The sequence below is a fragment of the Grammomys surdaster genome, unplaced genomic scaffold, assembly GCF_004785775.1.
Source record: "Grammomys surdaster isolate TR1022 unplaced genomic scaffold, NIH_TR_1.0 125311, whole genome shotgun sequence".
In the NCBI taxonomy this organism is placed as follows: Eukaryota; Metazoa; Chordata; class Mammalia; order Rodentia; family Muridae; genus Grammomys; species Grammomys surdaster.
Genome location: NW_021620189.1, coordinates 80367 through 98993, shown reverse-complemented (window position 1 = coordinate 98993; position 18627 = coordinate 80367). Strand labels below are relative to the sequence as shown.

Sequence of the window (18627 nt, the reverse complement as noted above, 5' to 3'; positions counted from 1 at the left end):
TCTGTCTTTCTTTCTTTCTTTCTTTCTTTCTTTCTTTCTTTCTTTCTTTCTTTCTTTCTTTCTTTCAGAAAGGTTTTTCTCTGTGTAGCCTTGAGTGTCCTGAAACTTGCTCTGTAGACTAGGTTGGCTTCAAACTCAGATATCCTGCCTCTGCTTCCTGAGTGCAGGATTAAAGGTGTGTACCAACATGACCAGTATCAAATTCATGAGAGAAAAATTCTTTACCTTTCGAATCATCTAAGACATGAAATAACAGTGAGATACTACCTCACACCTGCTAGAATTGTTGATGAGGTTGTAAGAAAACAGAAATCTTGTACACAGTTATTTGGAATGTAAATTAGATCAATTATGGAAGATAGGTTCCTAAAATTTTAAAAATAGTATTGTCATGACCTAACAATTATATTATAGAAATATATAGTGTGTTGAAAGTGATACCTGCAGTTTGATGTTGATTTCAGCATAAGCAAAATGCAGAAATAAACAAGTATTTCTTAGTGGATAAGTAAAAATTGGTATATATGATGATGTAATATTTAGCCATTAAATTTTTTTCTGAAATCTTATGTCTGTGACAAGATGGATGAAAATGATGCTCCATATTTTCAATTAACTAAATCAGCACACAAACAGTTAGTACATGCTCTCACTGTATATAGAATGTAAAAACATTGATTTTTTTTTTTTTGGAGTAGAATAGATGATGGACATAAAATAAAAAAATGGAAAATGAATAGAATGTAGTTCAGGAACCCTGTTGTACAGCATGGTGACTTTTTATTGTATTTTTTTCTTGAATATCACTAAAAGTCAACTTTTAAGTATTTGTGCAAAAGTGCCGTGTATGTTAAAATTTATAAACTCATTTGATGCATCCTGCTGCATATAATATATGTAGTTCTTATTTGTCAATGAAATAAAAACTTTGGAAAAACACCTGTGTCTTCATATATTAAAATTATTGCATGAATGAAAGTGTTTAACAGATCAATAACATTTTAATAATCATAAGTGTGGTGTTTAATATGCTTAAGATAAAGGAGTAATTGTTAGAAATAAAGAGACCGTAAAGTTTTTTTATATTAAGAAGTACATATAATTTTGGAGACTCTTATACTGGGATATAACATGCACACTGACATTGATGCCTTTTAATCATGAGTTTAATAGAAGAGAAAAAAAAACAGAGGTATTCAGGTGGCTTATGAAAATTTCATATTAGGAGTTTATGTATATAGAGGTATTAAGAATCTTGATATTTGGCTGGGCATGTTGGCTTTGTTCTGCTCCTGTAATCCCAGTACTTGGAGCTTATTCAGAATGAAACAGCTTCACCCATACAGTAAAGCCAGTCTAAGTTACATGAGACCATGACATTAGAAGAAAAGAAAAGAAAAGAAAAGAAAAGAAAAGAAAAGAAAAGAAAAGAAAAGAAAAGAAAAGAAAAGAAAGAAACCTAAAAGCAGGGCCTAAAGAGTTGGCTCAGTATTCTGCTTTCCAACTACATGGACTAGATTTTCAGAACCTATGTAAAAAGTCTGGCGTGGCCTTTTCACCCCAGACTTGGTGGAGGGGCAGAATGATGGTGGAAATGTGTTCGGTCAGTCTAGATAATAGATAGTTCAGCAAGTGTCAAGTTTAGTGAGAGACCCTGTCTTAAAAAGTTGGGTGAGGAGCATTAGAAACTGATGACTGCCATTGATTTCTGGCCTCCAAATGACATTCATAGACATGCATGCCTGCACATTTGTATACACAATATATGTATACAACCCCCTCTTAAAAAAAGAAACCAGAAATTGATTCATCCCAAATAGAGCTGTTACTTGTGTGCTATTGATCCCTTGAAATCTGGTAGACCTTTGCATCTTATTTGTAGTAGTTATTTTTCCATGACTTTTAACCAAATTCTAGAAAGCATCCTTAGTTTCTCTTTGTTTTACATATTGGAACTGTGCAAGTTTTGTTGGATTTATCTTCAGAATACATTTCAGCCACTTTAAAAAGCATATGTAGTATCATTGCCGTCTTTTGGGAAGGGACATCATTGTTTCTTAGTACTTTTGTTCCTACCTCTATTTAGTACCAACAACTCAATGGGCTTTTCTGATTAAAAAAAGTTAAACTATCTTCTTTATACTCAAAACTTTTAAAAGGTTTCCTGTTTCTTAAACTTTGGTTAGAAATTGATATGGCCCTATGTGAACTGGCTCTTCCATTTATGTGAGATCCTGTACTAGTTTTATGTTCTTAACCTGCAACTTTTGAGGTTTTAAGCCTGGCACCTACTGACTCTTCTCACTTGAGTTAACCTACATGTTTTTCTTCTTTACTTGTTTTAGAATTCTTAGATAATGCCTGTCATAGGTGTCTTTTCTAAGTATCTTTGTCAAAATATGATCATGTCCCATCTTCTCAGTTCTTACTATTTTTCTTTCTAAGATTTAATATCACTTCATTCTTTTAAGGTCTCAGTAGAATGGAAACCTAGTGTTCTGTTTGTTCTGTTGATATTTAACAGTCTAACCAAAAGCAACTTAGGGGAGTAAAGGGTCTATTTCAGGTTGCATGTTATAGGCCATTATTGAAAGTAGTCAGGACAGGAACTTACAGAGAGTGTAATAACAGTTGCTGACTCAGGTTTCAGACTTAAGCTTAGCTAACACCACTTACTTATGTAGTCCTAGACCACCTTCCCACGGAATGCTATTTTCCACAGTAGACTGGGCTCATATCAATCAAGATAACGCCCCCCCCCCCCCCAAGTCACACTCATGAGCCAGTTTAATCTAGGTAGTCCCTCAATTGAGATTTCCTTATTAGGTCATACAAGGCTGTGTCAAGTTCACAACTAAAGCTACCTTGAATACTTAGTGAAGTATATAAGGAATAGTCAGTAAATGCTTACTATGTGTGAGTGATAAATCATTTAATGTATGAAAAATATTTAGTGTCTCAGAAACATATTGTGGTATCAGTTTATTGCTAAATAACTATTTATATTCTCAGCCTGTGATTATGAGAAATAATACATAACATCTTTAGAACTTGCCATTTGACAAGTCACTTTCCCTGTGCTCCATGATCCTTGAATGTTTTTTCAGATTTTTTTTGTGAGAGCTGAGCCTTTATATCAGGGTGATCTCTGGTTATAAGGTCGGATGCTTTTAGTTTCTGTGTGAAACTGAACTCTAATTATAAGTGGTTCTCTTTTCAAAAATTTACTTTCTTGGTTTTTTTGAGCATACTTTTGGTCAGATTGAACCTTTGAAGATTCTTTAATGTAAGATTAGCCTTCTAATATGGAGAAGAAATTTATGTAATCTGACATGTTTTTCTTCAGAGTCAAATAACTAGAAAACACCAACTTAAAAAAAGTAAACAATAACAAAAGAGAAATTGAGGATTATTGAGTCTGTAATTTGGTACTTTAGAAGATACAAGAATTAGTTATAGGGTCATGCTTTTGATATTATATGATGTGTGTGTCACATATAGTGAATGTGGAGTGGTGAAGTCAGTGATTGCTATTGGAGCACAGAAATGATATGGAAACTTTGGGAATGACTGTGATGACTAAGGACCATAGTGTTCTCATCAGGAAGATAACTACTGGCAAGTCCACTAGACTCTACATAGACTCAGTGGAATGTAGAGATAAGGTGGTAAGAGAGTATGAAACATGTAATTAAAAGTAGAAAGGCACAGTTGATCATCAAAGACCATGACATGGAAGTGGTTTATAAGTTGAATATCTCCTGATTGCTTTTCTCCTCTGGTAGTCTGCATAGCACTGTCAAGTTCTACAGATCCTAGTCATTAGGAATCAAGTTTCAAGGTGAGTTTTTGCCTAATTCTTCCATACTTTACTAAAGTATGTCTTCAGCAATAGTGTCTTACCATCAATTTCTGGAGGGTAACTAAAAACAATGGAAGAGAGTGATCACTGGGATGTCACTGGTCAACAAACTCCAAAGAGGTTGAAGTTTAACTTCTTTTTTCTTTACAAAATTCTTTTTTTCTTTAAAAAATTCTTGAGAATTTCATCCAGTTCTCTAATTGAATATAATTAATTCTTCAACTCCTTCCCTTACAGTCCTCTCAACCCTTCCATTATTTTAAGATTATACTTTTTTCAAATATTTTTCTCTTTGATTCCTCATTGAATCTAGTTTTGTGTTGTAAAGCTAGTCTTGAAATTGGGGCCTGCTGTAGCATGTAGTCTAGCCTGCCAGGGGTTCATAAGAAAAATACTTGTACTGGGATGACATCTCTGTCTCTCTGTGCCCTACATGCCCACAATGCAAAGATTTTGGCTGACTGTAGCTTGGGTATATTATTGTAATGGGTTATATAACATAAGTTCATGTATGCATCCAGTCTGTTGTTTCTTGGAAAAGACTATTTCTTTGAAGTTGTCTACCACCTGTGAGTGACCATCTTTCCAGGCCTTTGCAGTGAGATGAATGTCTGATTTGGGATTGAGGACGCCACAATTTTTCTTTTCTTGCCATGCTTACCAGTTTTGGGGTAGGATTATCTCTTTTACTTGCAATATGTTATAGAGCAAAGTTTCTCTAGTGAAAGCTAAGAAATGCGCTTTTCACTGGGTATAGCAATAAATCATTAGTAGTCATTTTAATATGTGTGTTTAGAAGAGTAATGGTATGTGTTCTACCCTAGGGCCTATGACCTTACTAATCACAGGTTCTTGGCTCCTTTAGTAATACCTGGTATGGGCTTTACCTTATGGAGTAGACCTTTGGTGTAATCAAGTAGTGGTGAGTTACTCCTAAAACACCTGTGCCATTGTTAGTGCTCCTATCTTGTCTGGCCACTTTTAGCCTTCAGGGGTCATGACTGGATGAGATTGAGGCCTTTCTTCTCAAGAGAGTTTGTATAACACCTGCCAGCATAGTGGATTATAGCCAGTTGGGATAAAGTTTGCCATTGAGTGAGTACCAGCATGATATCTCCATGCTCTGTGATTCAAGGAAGTGGTTGATGTCTATAGCAATCTAATCTTATCATTAAGAAGTCTTCACTTATATTTCATTAATTGATGTGTATATTTTTATGGCAGTACCATGCTGTTTTTATTACAAAAGCTCTGTAGTATAATTAAAATCATAGATGGTGATACTTCTAGTATTTCCTTTGCTGTTCAAGATTGTTTTTCTCTCGTGTATTATCAAATAAATTGTAATTTTTTTTTTTTACTTTCTATGAAAACTCAAGCTATGATTTTGATAGGGATTGTATTGATTCTGTAAATTGTTTTAGGTAGAATGACTATTTTTACAACATTATAATACCATGGGTGGTTTTTCCATCTTCTGGTTTCTTTTTCTTTAATTTCTTAAAGTTTTAATTGCATAACTGTTTTACTTCCTTAGATTTATTCAAGTAATTTTTGAGGTTATTGTGACTGGTTATTATTTCCCTGATTTCTTTGTCCTTGTGTCTATTATTTGCATGAGTTTTGTGTGTCTTCATTTTGTATCTTGTTACTTCGCTGAATGTTTATCAGCTGTAGGAGTTTTCTGGTGGATTCTTATAGTCTATTACTTAAAGATTTATTTTTTTATAGAACCATTTTATTGTTAATAAAGATAATTTGACTTCTTTCCCTACTGTTATTTTCTTTAGTTCTAACACTTCAAGTGTTATAGTGACCTGGAATAGCAAAAGTGAATGTGCTTTTCTTGTTCCTAATTTTAGTAAGAATGCTTTTTTGTTTTGTTTTTTTTGTTATTTTGGTTTTTTGTTTTTTTCAAGACAGGGTTTCTCTGTGTAGTCCTGGCTGTCCTGGAACTCACTCTGTAGACCAGGCTGGCCTCGAACTCAGAAATCCACCTGCCTCTGCCTCCCAAGTGCTGGGATTAAAGGCTTGTGCCACCACCGCCCGGCCCAGTAAGAATGTTCTTGAGGGTTTTTTAATTTGTTATTTATCCATTTATTTATTTAATTTTATTTATTTTTATTTAACATGTTTGCCAGAGTTTCTTCTGGTTTTCATTTATTATGTTGAGATATCCTATGTATCCTAAGATTCTCTAGGACTTTTGTCATGAAGTGATTGGTGGATTTTTTTCAGAAGGCTTCTTTGCATCTGATGGGATGTTGATATATTTTCTGGTCTGGTGTTCTGTATACCTCTTGTACCCTAATAGGCATCTCATTACATTCTGGATTTTCATCTATGATTTTTATTAAAAATATTTTCTGTGCCTCTGAGTAGTGTTTTTTCCTGTATAATTACTATTTTCAGACTTTTTTGTGATGTCCTCTATACCCCATGTTAAGTTCCATAGATTTTTAGATATTTTCTAAATATTTTTATTATTTTTCCTTCACTGATTGATCGTTTCCTCTACCTTGTCCTCCTGCCCTGATATTCTGTCTTCTACAATACTTTGAGTTTTTTTGTTTGATTTCCTGAATTCTTCATTTCTAGAAGTAACTCCTTTTGACTTTTCTTCAGAATTTCTATATTTTTTGTTAAATTTGATTTTTACATATTTTGTACTTTTATTACTTTATTCAGCTATGTGTTTTTGCAGTTTTCATTCATCCATTTGTTCATATTGTCTTTGAGTTCCTTCAACAAAGATTTGCTGTTTGAAGACATTGTCCTGTGCACCATTTTGTGCTTTTCTCAGAGAGGAGTAAACTGTGGCTGTTAGTTGTTAGAGGAGACATTGCCTTAGTTATTCTTATTTGTGTCTTTGCAATAGAACCAAAGCATCTGGAGTTAGGTTTTTGGTAGTTGTTCTTGATGTGGACAGCTAGTCTCCTTTTTATTGAGTCGTAATTCTGTCCCTTGTTTGCCATTACCATAACCTGCCAGGTTATGGATCAGCTGAATAGTGCTTATTGTTTAATCTTTGGGCAACTGTTTTTAAATGTGGTGTCTAAACTGTCTGAGCTTGTTGGTACTTCTGGTCAGACCATGGTATGTAATGCCTTATGGAGTGATCAGTGTGGCAAATGACGTGAAGAGAAATTAGACTTGGCCTGCTTACAGTTTCTCAGGCTTTTTGTGTAGGACCTACTGGCTCTTAGTAAGATGTGTGTTCCTGGCAGAAAGCTAGTGGGACCTCTTTTTGTGTATGTGTGTGTATATATTTTAGGAAATCTATAGTAGGAGGTCATCATCTTGAAAGCTCTTCCATGTTGTTATCCCTCTCCTTTATTCCTTCTACTGTCCCACTTACCCATCTCCGTACCAAGTATAACCTTTTTGTTCTATTATTCTTCCTTAACTTTTTAATACCATTTCATTAGTTTACTCTTCCTTGAGAGTCATCTCCCTCCCCCGTGGCCCCATGTAATTTCCCAATGTCTATGAGTTTTTGAAGTGAAACACACATATATGTAGATTAAAAGCTAACATCCACAGATTAGAAAATATATGTGTTATTTGTCTTTCTGAGTCTGATTTACATCAATCAGAATGATTGTTTCCAGCTCCATCCATTTACCTGCAAATTTCATAATTGTTATTCTTAATAGCTGAATAATATTCCTCAATGTAAAAGTACCATATATTTAATTATCCATTCATAAGTTGATGGAATCCAATGAGTGTTAATGCAGTTTTAGGAGTATAGCAGAATGAATATGGATGAGCAGGTATGTCTAGAGTAAGTCATGGAATCTTTTGGGTACCCAAAAGTGGTATAGGTGGATCAAATGGTGTATCCTTTTTTTTTTTTTTAAGCTTTTTGAGGAATTTATACACTGGTTTCCATAGTGAATACCGTGGTTTACATTCCCAACAGTGAATAAGTATTTCCCTCTCCTCATATCCATTTCAGCAGTTGTTATCCTTTTTTTTTTTTTTTTTTTGACATTAGTCATTACTCAAGCATATTTTCTGCTTTCTTCTCTGATGCTGGGTATCAGATTGTATTTCAAGGTTCTTGATCCATTTGTAGTTGAGCTTTGTACAGGGTAAGAGATGATTATCAACTTTTATTCTTCCATGTGCAGCTCTCCACTTTTGACCACCACCATTTGAAGTCAGTCTGTTTTTGCAGAGTGCAGGTTGTAGATGTCTCTTTTTATACTACTTTTCCATTCTACTGCTTTAGTCAATGTGTATTTTATGCTAGCAGCATTCCATGTAGTATATGCCATGTAACTTGTAATCTGGGATGGTGATATCTATACATAGCAGTATTTTAAGAATCATTTATTATTGTTTATTCTGTTGTGTGTGTTTGTATATGTTTCCAAAGGAAGTTTAATATTAGTTTTTCTATTCTGCAAAAAGTGTGTTGGAAGCTTTATGATGATTGAATTTATAGATTGCTTTTGGTAAGATGGACATTTTCTCAATATTCTAGCAGTCATGAATGGGAAGTCTCTGTCTTATAGTGTCTTCAGTTTCTTTCATTAGTGTTTTATAGTTCTCATTGTACAGGTTTTCTACTTTGAATAAGATTATTTCAATATAATTTTGTTTTGTTCAATTTTTGAGTATGTCGTGAGTGATATAAATTTGTGTCCTACTACATTGTTGAATGTGTTTTCTTAGCTCATAGGATTTTTTTTCCTTTATGGAGATCTTTAGGGTCATTTAGGTATATAATCATTTCATTTGTGATAGGATACTTTGACTTCTATCTGATCTCTATCCCCCATCACATTCACTTATTATATTACCCTGGCTAATATTTAAGCATTATATTGAACAAGAATGAACAGAATTGACACCATTCTCCTAATTTTAGTTGAAATGCTTTGAAGTTTTTCTGCTTGGTATGGTGTTGGATGCTGGCTTGTTACACAATGGCTTTATTATATTATTATGTATTCTGTATCTCTAGATTTTCCAGAACATTTATCATGAAGAGATGTTTGATTTTATCAATGACCTTTTCTGTACCTTAATGAGATGATCCTGTACTTTCTGTGATTGTGTGGTGTGTTACATTTATTTGTGTATGATGGACAATCCCGACATCTTAGGTGAATGATCATGGTGGCTATATTTTTTTATGTGTTCTTTTATTTATTTTGTATATATTTTATTGAGAAGTCTTGGTCCATGTTCAATAGAGATACTGACAAATACATAGTATATGTGTTTTTAATTATATTAAATATATATGTTGTATATATTATGTTACATAATATACATATTTACATACATACATACACACACACACACACACATATATATATACATATATACATATATACATATTTTGTTTTGTTTTGTTTTGGTCTCAGGGCACTGTTGGCATCATAAAATGAAGTTCCAAGTTTTCCTTCTAGTTTTTGGAATAAGTTGAATATTGATAGTTCTTTGAAGGTTTGGTAGTAGTCAGTGCTTCATCTATCTGGTCCTTTTTTTTTTTAGTTGAAAAAATTTCTAAATTACTGTTTGTAGGCTTATGATGGTTGTGTACACCTTTAATCTCAGCACTTGGGAAGTAGAAACAGGTGATCTCTGTGAGTTCAAGGCCTGCCTGGTCTACCGAGCTAGTTTCAGGATAGCCAGGGCTACATAGAGAAAGTCTGACTTGAAAAACAAAATAGATTACTGTTTCTATGGGTCTGTTTAGATTGTTTTACCATATGTACATATATACATACATGTTTTTATATATATATAAAATTTATAATATAAAATGACCTTATAAGTTGGTAGCTTTCCTCAGTATTTGTTTTAATATTTTCTTCTCCATCATTGCTTTTCTTAATTTAGATGCTGTCTTTCTTTGGTTAATTTGGCTAAGGTTTGTCAAACTTGTTAATCTTTTCAGAGATCCAATTCTTGATTTCACTGATTCTTCATATTTTTTTGTTGTGTTTTTTGTTTTTTTTTTTTACTTCATTAACTTTATCTTTGATTTTTTTTTAACTTCTTCCTTTCTGCTCTTTTTGTGTGTTTCTTTTTTTTTTTTTTCAAGGTGTTCAGTTGGATTGAGTTATTAGATATTTAGTGCTATAAACTTTGGCTTTATACTGCCTTCATTATGTACCATATAATATGTTGGTATTTTCTTTTTTTTTTTCATTATCATTCACTTCCTTGGATATTTTCAAATATACTGTCAGTCTTTTTTCTTGACCAAATTAACTGTTCAGTAATGTGCTATTTAGTTTCCATTCTTTCTCTAATATCTATCACTATTAATATCTGTTTTTATTCTATTTTATTCAATACAAAGAAGTGTGGTATTTCCATATTCATATATTGTTGTGACTTTTTTTAGTATCTTGATAGGTAGTTGATTTTTGTAGAAAATTCCATAGACTGAGAAGAATGTGTTAGTATATAGGTGGAATGTTGTACAGATATCTATTACATCTATTTGATTTATTATGTAATTTAACTCTAGAGTTTCTGTTTAATTTTTGTCTAGATGATCTGTCTGTTAGAGTTGAGTATCAAAGTCACCCACCTCAGTCACTTTGTTGTGACTAATGTGTGGTTTTAGATCTAATAGCATTTCTCTTATGAAATTGTGTACCTCTGTGTTTGTTGCTTATGTGTTTAAAATTCTAACATTCACCTGGTAGATTTTTTTCCTCTAATTTTCTTTATTTTTTTGTCTTTGGAGAGGGAATTAAGACCATTTGCAATCAGAGTTATTGAAAGATGTGTGTTTATCATGGAAAATTTGCATTTGTCTTTCAATTTTTGTGTAAACTTTTACCACTATAATGCTTTGTGTTGTTAGTTGTGAACTTTCAGGATCCAGGCTAGATGCTTTCAATCTGAGAGTCATAACTGCCACAGGGGTTGAATATCAGGTGTCCTGCATATGAAGTAACAATGAAATAATCTTATGGTTGTGAGTCATCACAACATGAGAAACTACAGCATTAGGAAGGTTAAGAACCACTGATCCAGACACTTTATACTTTAAAGTCTTTTGTTGAATAAATATTAATTATGAGTGATTTCACTTTTTCTTGTATTCTTCAGTACTCTTTAATTTGCGTTTTAATTTTTTTAACTATAATATGTTGGGGAGAATGTATTTACTGGTCTTTTGTTTTTTCTAGGCTTCTTAGTCCTTGGTGGGGAATCTCGCCAAAGATGGGAATATTCTTCTCCAGTTTTACTGGAGACATTCTATATGCCTCTTCTCTGGTTTTCTTTTCTTCTATGCTCATAATTCTGAGCTTAGGTTTTTTATGGAGTTCCAAAACTCTTTCATGCTCCTTTCATTTACATATGTAATTTTAGTTTACTGAGGAGTGGTTGTATTCCTCTTCTTTGTCTTCCATTGTTGACTGCCTGTTGGTGACACATTCCACTGAAGATTTTAACTGGCTTATTGAAATTTCTTTTCCAGGATAATTTATTTCTGTTTGATTTTTTTTTCAACAATTCAAACAATTTTACTGGGTTGACCTCACACACCTCATTGTCTTTATCTTTTTTGACTAAAGGTATAATTATTCTTTTGAATTCTTTGTCTAGAACTTTTTCCAGATCATTTTCCTTAGGATCATTACTATTGGACTTGCATTATTTTGGAGGAAACTATTTTTGTTTCTTGTGTTGTTTTTACTTTTGTATTGTCATCTTTCTTTTGTTTTTACTCAGTTTGCCTGTTTGCCTTTTCTTTTTGAAAACATTTTATTGATTCTTTGTAAATTTCACATCATGTACCTATATCCCATTCATCTCCATATCCTCTTTTTCCCCCCCTACCCTTGCAACCTCCCCCCTAAAATAAAATAAAATAGAAAAAAAATTGTTGTGGAAACTGTAGTGTGTGACAGTCCTTTTGTCCATATATCTCTACTTGAAAATGTTCACTTCAGTGAGCTATTGGTATATTTTGAGGCCTCTGGATTCTGCCCATACTGGATCCTCACCAGAACTCCTCCTGGATATCCTATTGTTACCCTATGTCATGGAGATAGTGCAGCTTTGGATGTGCAGAGCTGGCCCTTAAGCTCTAACATGATTGGAGTAGACATTGAGATAGGCCCCAGGTTTGGGCTTGGGAGGTAGTTGAGTTACTCAGCCAGGGTGAACTCTCAAGCACTGTTCTGCTTAGCTTACCCAATGAAGCAGGATCAACTTTTGTGCTCTCATGTCTTTGCATCCAGCTTACCTGAAACATCTGAGTTGTTCTAGTCAAGGTGCAGGGCCTGTGCTCCTGAGTGATGGCAGTCAGTGAGAGGAAGGGCCAGTTCTGCCTGCTTTAGGTAGTGAGAGGAAAGGGTGGAAGAAGGCATCTCTCCCCACCCCATGCCATCCCACCTCAGATGAGGGGCTGAAGCAGATCTCCAGTGCATATGTCTTTGGGTCGGACTGTTTTCTTTTATCAGAGAAGAGTTTTCAATGTTGAGGAAGAAGGCTAATTTATTGTAGGACTGAGATATCAGTTTATTTGGTGTGTGTATCTGTTTAATTTTTTTCTTAGACATTCTAGATACTAATTCTCTGTTACATGTATAGTTAGTAAAGATTTTCTAAGGTTATCTTAGTTATCTCATCACTCTACTGATTTGCCTTTTAACTGTTGCAGTCTCATTTGTCAACTTTTGCTGTATTCATTCTCTTCCTCCCCCTTTCTCTTTCTTTCCTCCCTTCCCCTCAAGGGTATATGATCTAGACATCTTCATATGGTTATATAGAAAAGCCACTGGTTTTGTATTCTTTGTTGCTACAGGTGTTTATCAGGGTCTTTATAGTAATGGATTCTTTTATGTACTTAGAGATAATTTGTTTTTTTCTTTCTCATTTGTTCGGTTTTGGTTTTTCTTGTTTTGTTTCTCTGTGACTTCAAAGCGCTACATTGGATAATATTATAGAAACTGAACACCCTCGTCACATGTCTGATATTAGAGAAAATGACTTTAATATTTTTTCTATTTAGTATAACATGTTAATGTTATTAGCATAGCATGCTAATGCTAATGTTGCTTTATAGTCTTTTAGTATGTTTGAGATGTGTTCTTATGTGTTCTTACCTGGATTTGGACTCTCAGAATAATACTTTTGTAGAATGGCTTTAGTAGCTTTCATTCCCTGTTTGGTAGAACACTGAGGATTTTTGCTGTTTGTTTTTCCGTAAAGAACTGGTATATTTTAGCAATGAATCTATTCTTTGCTTTTCTTTATTGGAGAGATATACTGTTTCAATTTTGTTGCCTTCTGTATCTTTGTTTTTTTATTTCCTCTTAATACAGTTTTTATAGATCATACCTATTTAGAAATTTATACATTTCTTTTAGATATTTCATTCTTTTTAAATGTTGCTTTTCATACTAATTACTAAGGATCTCATGTGTTTTCAGTACTACCTTTTATTTTGTCCTGGGGGTGGGGGGGGCTAAGGATCAGAATCTGTTATTCTCTTCAAAGAAACAACTCTTTGTTTTACTGTGTTGTTTCAGAGTTTAGTTCATTAATTACTATACTGGTCTTTTCTTTCCAGGTATTAGTTTGTAGTTTGGCTTGTTCTTATTTTTCTGGGATCCTGAGGTGCATTGCTAAGTTTTCATTTGAATTTCGACTGAATTTTCTAAAGGAAGGAGTGAAACTTCGCTGTTAGAGATGTCTTTGCTGTATCCTAGTATATTTTCCTTTCTTTGACTTTTTTTTTTTTTTACATGACAAGATAAAAGATGAAGGAAAAACTGTTATTGAAGTTTGACTTGGCAATCAGTAAGAGGAAAAGAGTCACAAGAGCAGGCACAAGAGTCAGAAGCCTAGCTCGTTCTCACACTAAGGAGTACCATAAAATACTAAGCATATAGCTATTTTACTGTGTGCGCGTGCGGGCGTGTGTACCTATGTGTGTATTATTATATGTATAATATATGACATGTATTATACATATACATAATATATATATATTATACATATAATACACAAACATACATACATACATACATACATACATACATACATACCTGGTAAAGATCTGCTTATGCTTGCTGCTTCAGTTTCTGAGATCTTACATAAGACTTTCTTAGTTGATTCAGATGGCCTGTTCTGGTATCTTCCATCCTCTCTTGAAGTTTTTCTACCCTCTCTTCTGAGGGATTCCCTGAGCTCTGCTGCAAGGGATTCAATTGAGAGCTCCCATTTAAATACTCTGTCCATGTAATGTCTGACTGTGGTTTCCACATCTGTGCATCTGTTCCCATCTCTTGCCAGAGGGAATCTCTCTGATGATGACTAGATTAGGCACTGATACAATGTGTATACCAGAATATCATTAGCAATCATTTTATTGACTTTAAAATTCTTTAATTTTTAAAACATCAGTAGTGTTTTGTTTTACCCTAGGTTTCTGGTTCTTAGTTACCCAAGGAGTTTCGGGAATGGGTTTCTCATAGAGTGGGCCTTAAGTCAAATCAGACATCGGTTGGCTACTCTCACTAGTTCGTTGCATATTTTACAGGAAGGACAAAAAATTTTGTGGCTGGGTTGGTATCCATGTATCTCTTTTGGTAGCATGTAGAGTACCTTCTCATACTAAATAGCAGAGTGTAGGGGTGAATGTTCCATGCAGTCACCAGTTTGGCTTCTACATGTTCATTGAGTAGTGTGGGTATTGTCCTCAGCAGTAGGGCTCTACTGTTAGTTTTCAGGTAGCAATCCGTTGTTTTGACAACAGCCTGGGCTGTTGGGAATTTCTATGGGACCTTCTTCATTTAATTGAAATGTAACTCAATTTGGTTGTCTGGAGATAAGAGGTGGCCACTTGAGATTCTGTATCTTCTATTATTAGACCACCTCATACATTCCAGGAAATTTCCACTGCACTAGGTTTCTACACCAACATGCAAATGCCCCCCTCCCCAATTCCAGCTGTTTCTGCCATACTCTCTCTCTACCCTATTTCTCCCCCAAACCTCCTCACCTCCCCATAGCTGTTAACTCTCTTTCCCCATTTGCTCCCAGTTAGCCTGTAAAAATCTATTTCCCTCTTGTAGGGAGATACGTGTATCCCTGCTGAACTCCTCCTCTTTACCTAACCTCTCTGGGTCTACAGATTGTACCTTGGTTATTATTTACTTAATTGCTAATAAATATCCTTTTATAAGTGAGTACATACCATATTTATCTTTCTGGGTCTGAGTTCCCTCACTAAGGATGATTTGCTGTATCCTAGTATGTTTTCTTTTTATTTGACTTTCACCTTTAAAAATGTTTCTTTTCTGATTCCTTCAGGGACTTTTATATACTCAAGATTGTATTGTATTGTCTCCAGGTATTCATGTAGTATACATAGCTCTTTTTGCATTTCTAATTTTATTCTCTTACGATCTAATAAGTAAAAGAAATTAATTTTTTATTGTTGTTGACTTGCCTAATGTTCAAAAATGTGGTTTATCTCTTAGAGAGTTCCATGGGCTGCCAAGGTTTATTCTGCAGAAGGTGAGATGTTGTTTAGATGTCTCGAAATAAGTCCATTTGATGTTTGGTACAATTTAGATAAAACCAACCTTTCTTCCTCCCCTCCCTCCCTCCTCCCCTTCCTCCCTCCCTTTCTCCCTCCCTCTCTCTCTCCCCCCTCTCCCTCTCTCCCTTCCTCCCTTCCTTCCTTTCTTCCTTTTTTCTTTCTTTTTTTGTTAGGTAAGCTATTAATTTGGAAAGTTAAGATTATTCTTGTGTTTTGACTTAACTTGTTACTTTCTATATGGATATAGTACTTACTGGTGAGAGGGTGGATGTTGCAGCAATCTAGTAGTCCTTGTTTTTATGAGCTTGGGTACACCATCATTTGGTGCATATATACTTATAATTGTACATCCCTCATTGCTTGTTTTCTTTTATAGTATATAGTCAGATATTTTATGTTACTATTCCAGCTTTTTTTTATTTCTATTTACTTTCCAGTCTCCATTTTTCCTCTTTTTAGCTTGTGTTCAAATGAAATACATTTCTTAAGACAAAAAATAATTTGATCCTGTTTTTAATTCATTCTGTTAATCTGTTTTAATTGGAATGCTAAAAACATATTTTGTTGGCCAAATTTTGTTGTTTCTTTCATAGTTCTCTTGTTTTTCTTTCATTAACTTATGTAGACATAGTTGCTTTTTTTAATTTTTATTTTTTCATTTATAGAATTACAAAAATCATTTTCCTTGAGCTCCTGTGTTTATGTCATTCTGCTGTGTGTAGGTGTCCTTTAAGTGTATACTGTAGTTTAGTGGTCATGAGTGGCTTTATGTTATGCCTACTTTGGAAAGTTTTATATAAGATAACTTGGGATATAATACTCATCACCAAAAAGATATTTATCCTTAAAAGTTTCTGGTGAGAGATTGGATATTACAGTGAATTTGCCTTTGTTAGTATATTAGTACTTTTATTTTCTTTGTAGTGTTAGGATTTGAACTGTAATGTGCTGAGGAGCAGTTCTTTTTGGCCATGACTTATTTGGGTTTTAAACATCTTTCTGTATAGATGTTCATTTCTTTCTCTAGATTTTAGAGTATTTCTGCTGTTATTTCATTGACTTGGCCTCACTGCTTTTTAGTTCCTTCTGCTCCATGTACTCTTCACTTTCTTTTTGATCATGACTTGGTTGTATTGTGTTGTATGTCTGAATAAAGATTTATCTTTGATTCCTGCTGTTTTGTCTTGTACTTGATTTGGTCTATTGTTTATAGTTTCTACTGAGATTTTTAATTATTTTATTCATTTCCATTATTCTCCCTTCTACCACCAATCTAATTTTCTTTGCCTAGTTTCTCATTGACATGTTATACTTAAGAATTCTTTTAGCAGCATTTCAACCAATTGACCATCTTTTTATTGATTATTAAATACCGATTTTCTGAAATAGCTTTGTTCCATTTTTAATGTTTTATTTGTTTCTGTATTGTAATCTGTACACTTGTCAGGATGGATGCGTTTTTTAGTTTTATTTGTAATTAGCCTTCTGTTGAGTTTTCAATCCTTAGCACTACTCAAAGGAGAAAAGAAACCTCTAACACATACAATAAAACCAAACTCTTTTCAGACATAGATTTTAAATTGATTAGTATCAGCATTTATAGCACCATTGATCATTAAAAACATGGTTAGAATAATGATGTAGGAAGTTAAAAATATTTGGGTTCAGATTAGAAATTGTACCTTAATGAAAAAGAGGGCGGGGGCGAAAGTCTAAAACAATAGCAAGTAAAAGAAAGTGTATTGAAATAATTTCTTCTGCATCCCTTAATATTCTAGTCCTGTTATCGAAGCTGGTGCTGATTTGTAACCGAAGTTCATATGTCGTAGACAACTGTCTTTGGTTTGAGATTGTTTTTTTTTTTTCCCCCTTTGGGGGTATGCTTTATTTTTCAAACCTCACAGATATTTTTCTTACATCAATCAAAATAATAAATGGATGTAATAAATGGATCCTGTAATAATAAGCACTAGGCAGGGCCCTCTCCCTGAAACTACATAAATTTTTGTATTTCTTAAGGCATTTTGCACCCTGCTATACAGACAGAGTACATTAAGTTCTTCCTAGGGCAGTCTAGTAGTGAGAATTAAGTTCATCAGCAAATTCCTTTATAAAACAGGCCCACAGAGTCTCAGACTGCCTGTTCTACCTCGAGAGCACATTGTAGGATAGATACCTAATAAGTCATAGGGGGAGGAAAGAACCTACTGAAGGGTACTGTAGGATCTTACCCTGTAGATCTTTATTCCCAGCCCTGGACACCACTAGATAAAGAGCCTCAGTGAAATGCCAATGTATCCTCCCTCAGCTGTTTCCTTCACTCCTGGCTCCCCTCCCCTCCCTTTCCTTTTCTCATAAGTTTTCAGTCATAATTGTAGTGGTTTGAATATGTTTGGCCCAGGAAGTGGCACTATTAGGAGGTGTGGCCTTGTTGGAGGAAGTGTGTCACTGTGGGAATGGGCTTTGAGATCCTTCTCCTAGCTGCCTGGAAGACAGTCTTCTCCTGTTTGCCTTTGAATAAAGATGTAGAACTCTTAGCTCCTACAGAGCCATGACTTCTTGGACACTGTGATGCTTCCCACCATGATGATAATGGACTAGACCTCAGAACCAGTAAGCCAGCCCCAGTTAAATGTCCTTTATAAGAGTTGCCCTGGTCATGGTGTCTCCTTACAGCAATGGAAACCTTAACTAGGACAACTGTAATGGTAATTTTGATTTCTTAAGAAATTCTTAAGAAATATAGTATCTCACTATATAGCCCAGACTGGCCTCAGTCTATCTGCTTCCCAGTGCTAGGATTAAAGGCACATGTGATTAAGCTTGGCTTCACCTAATAAGCCCTAATATAATATCTAAAAAGAACTCACACAAATAGAGATTTACCTATGTGGTTCCAAATTATGGAATACAGTTCCACTATCAATTTCAGCAGTTAAGGGGGCCTTGTGGGGAGCCGGGCCTCACATCTACCTAAGGCCTCGTTCATCTGTGAATCACTTTCACAACATTACCATTTAAAACACAACCCATGGGCTGGAGACATGCCTTGGCAGATAAGAGCACTCCTGGTCTCCCTGAGCAACCTGTAACTCTAGCTCCAGAAATCTGAAGCCCTCTTCTGGCGTTCATGGGCACTGCATACATACATACATACATACATACATACATACATACATACATACACACACACACACATTCTCTCTCTCTCTCTCTCTCTCTCTCTCTC

At 34.5% G+C, this 18627-nt stretch overlaps 1 protein-coding gene across 4 annotated transcripts in view; it reads left to right on the top strand.

The window, feature by feature from the left end:
- The window catches only part of Ube3a (ubiquitin protein ligase E3A), an 89026-nt gene that overhangs the window by 24288 nt on the left and 46111 nt on the right, over positions 1 to 18627 (top strand). The gene's annotated exons all lie outside the window — the stretch shown is intronic.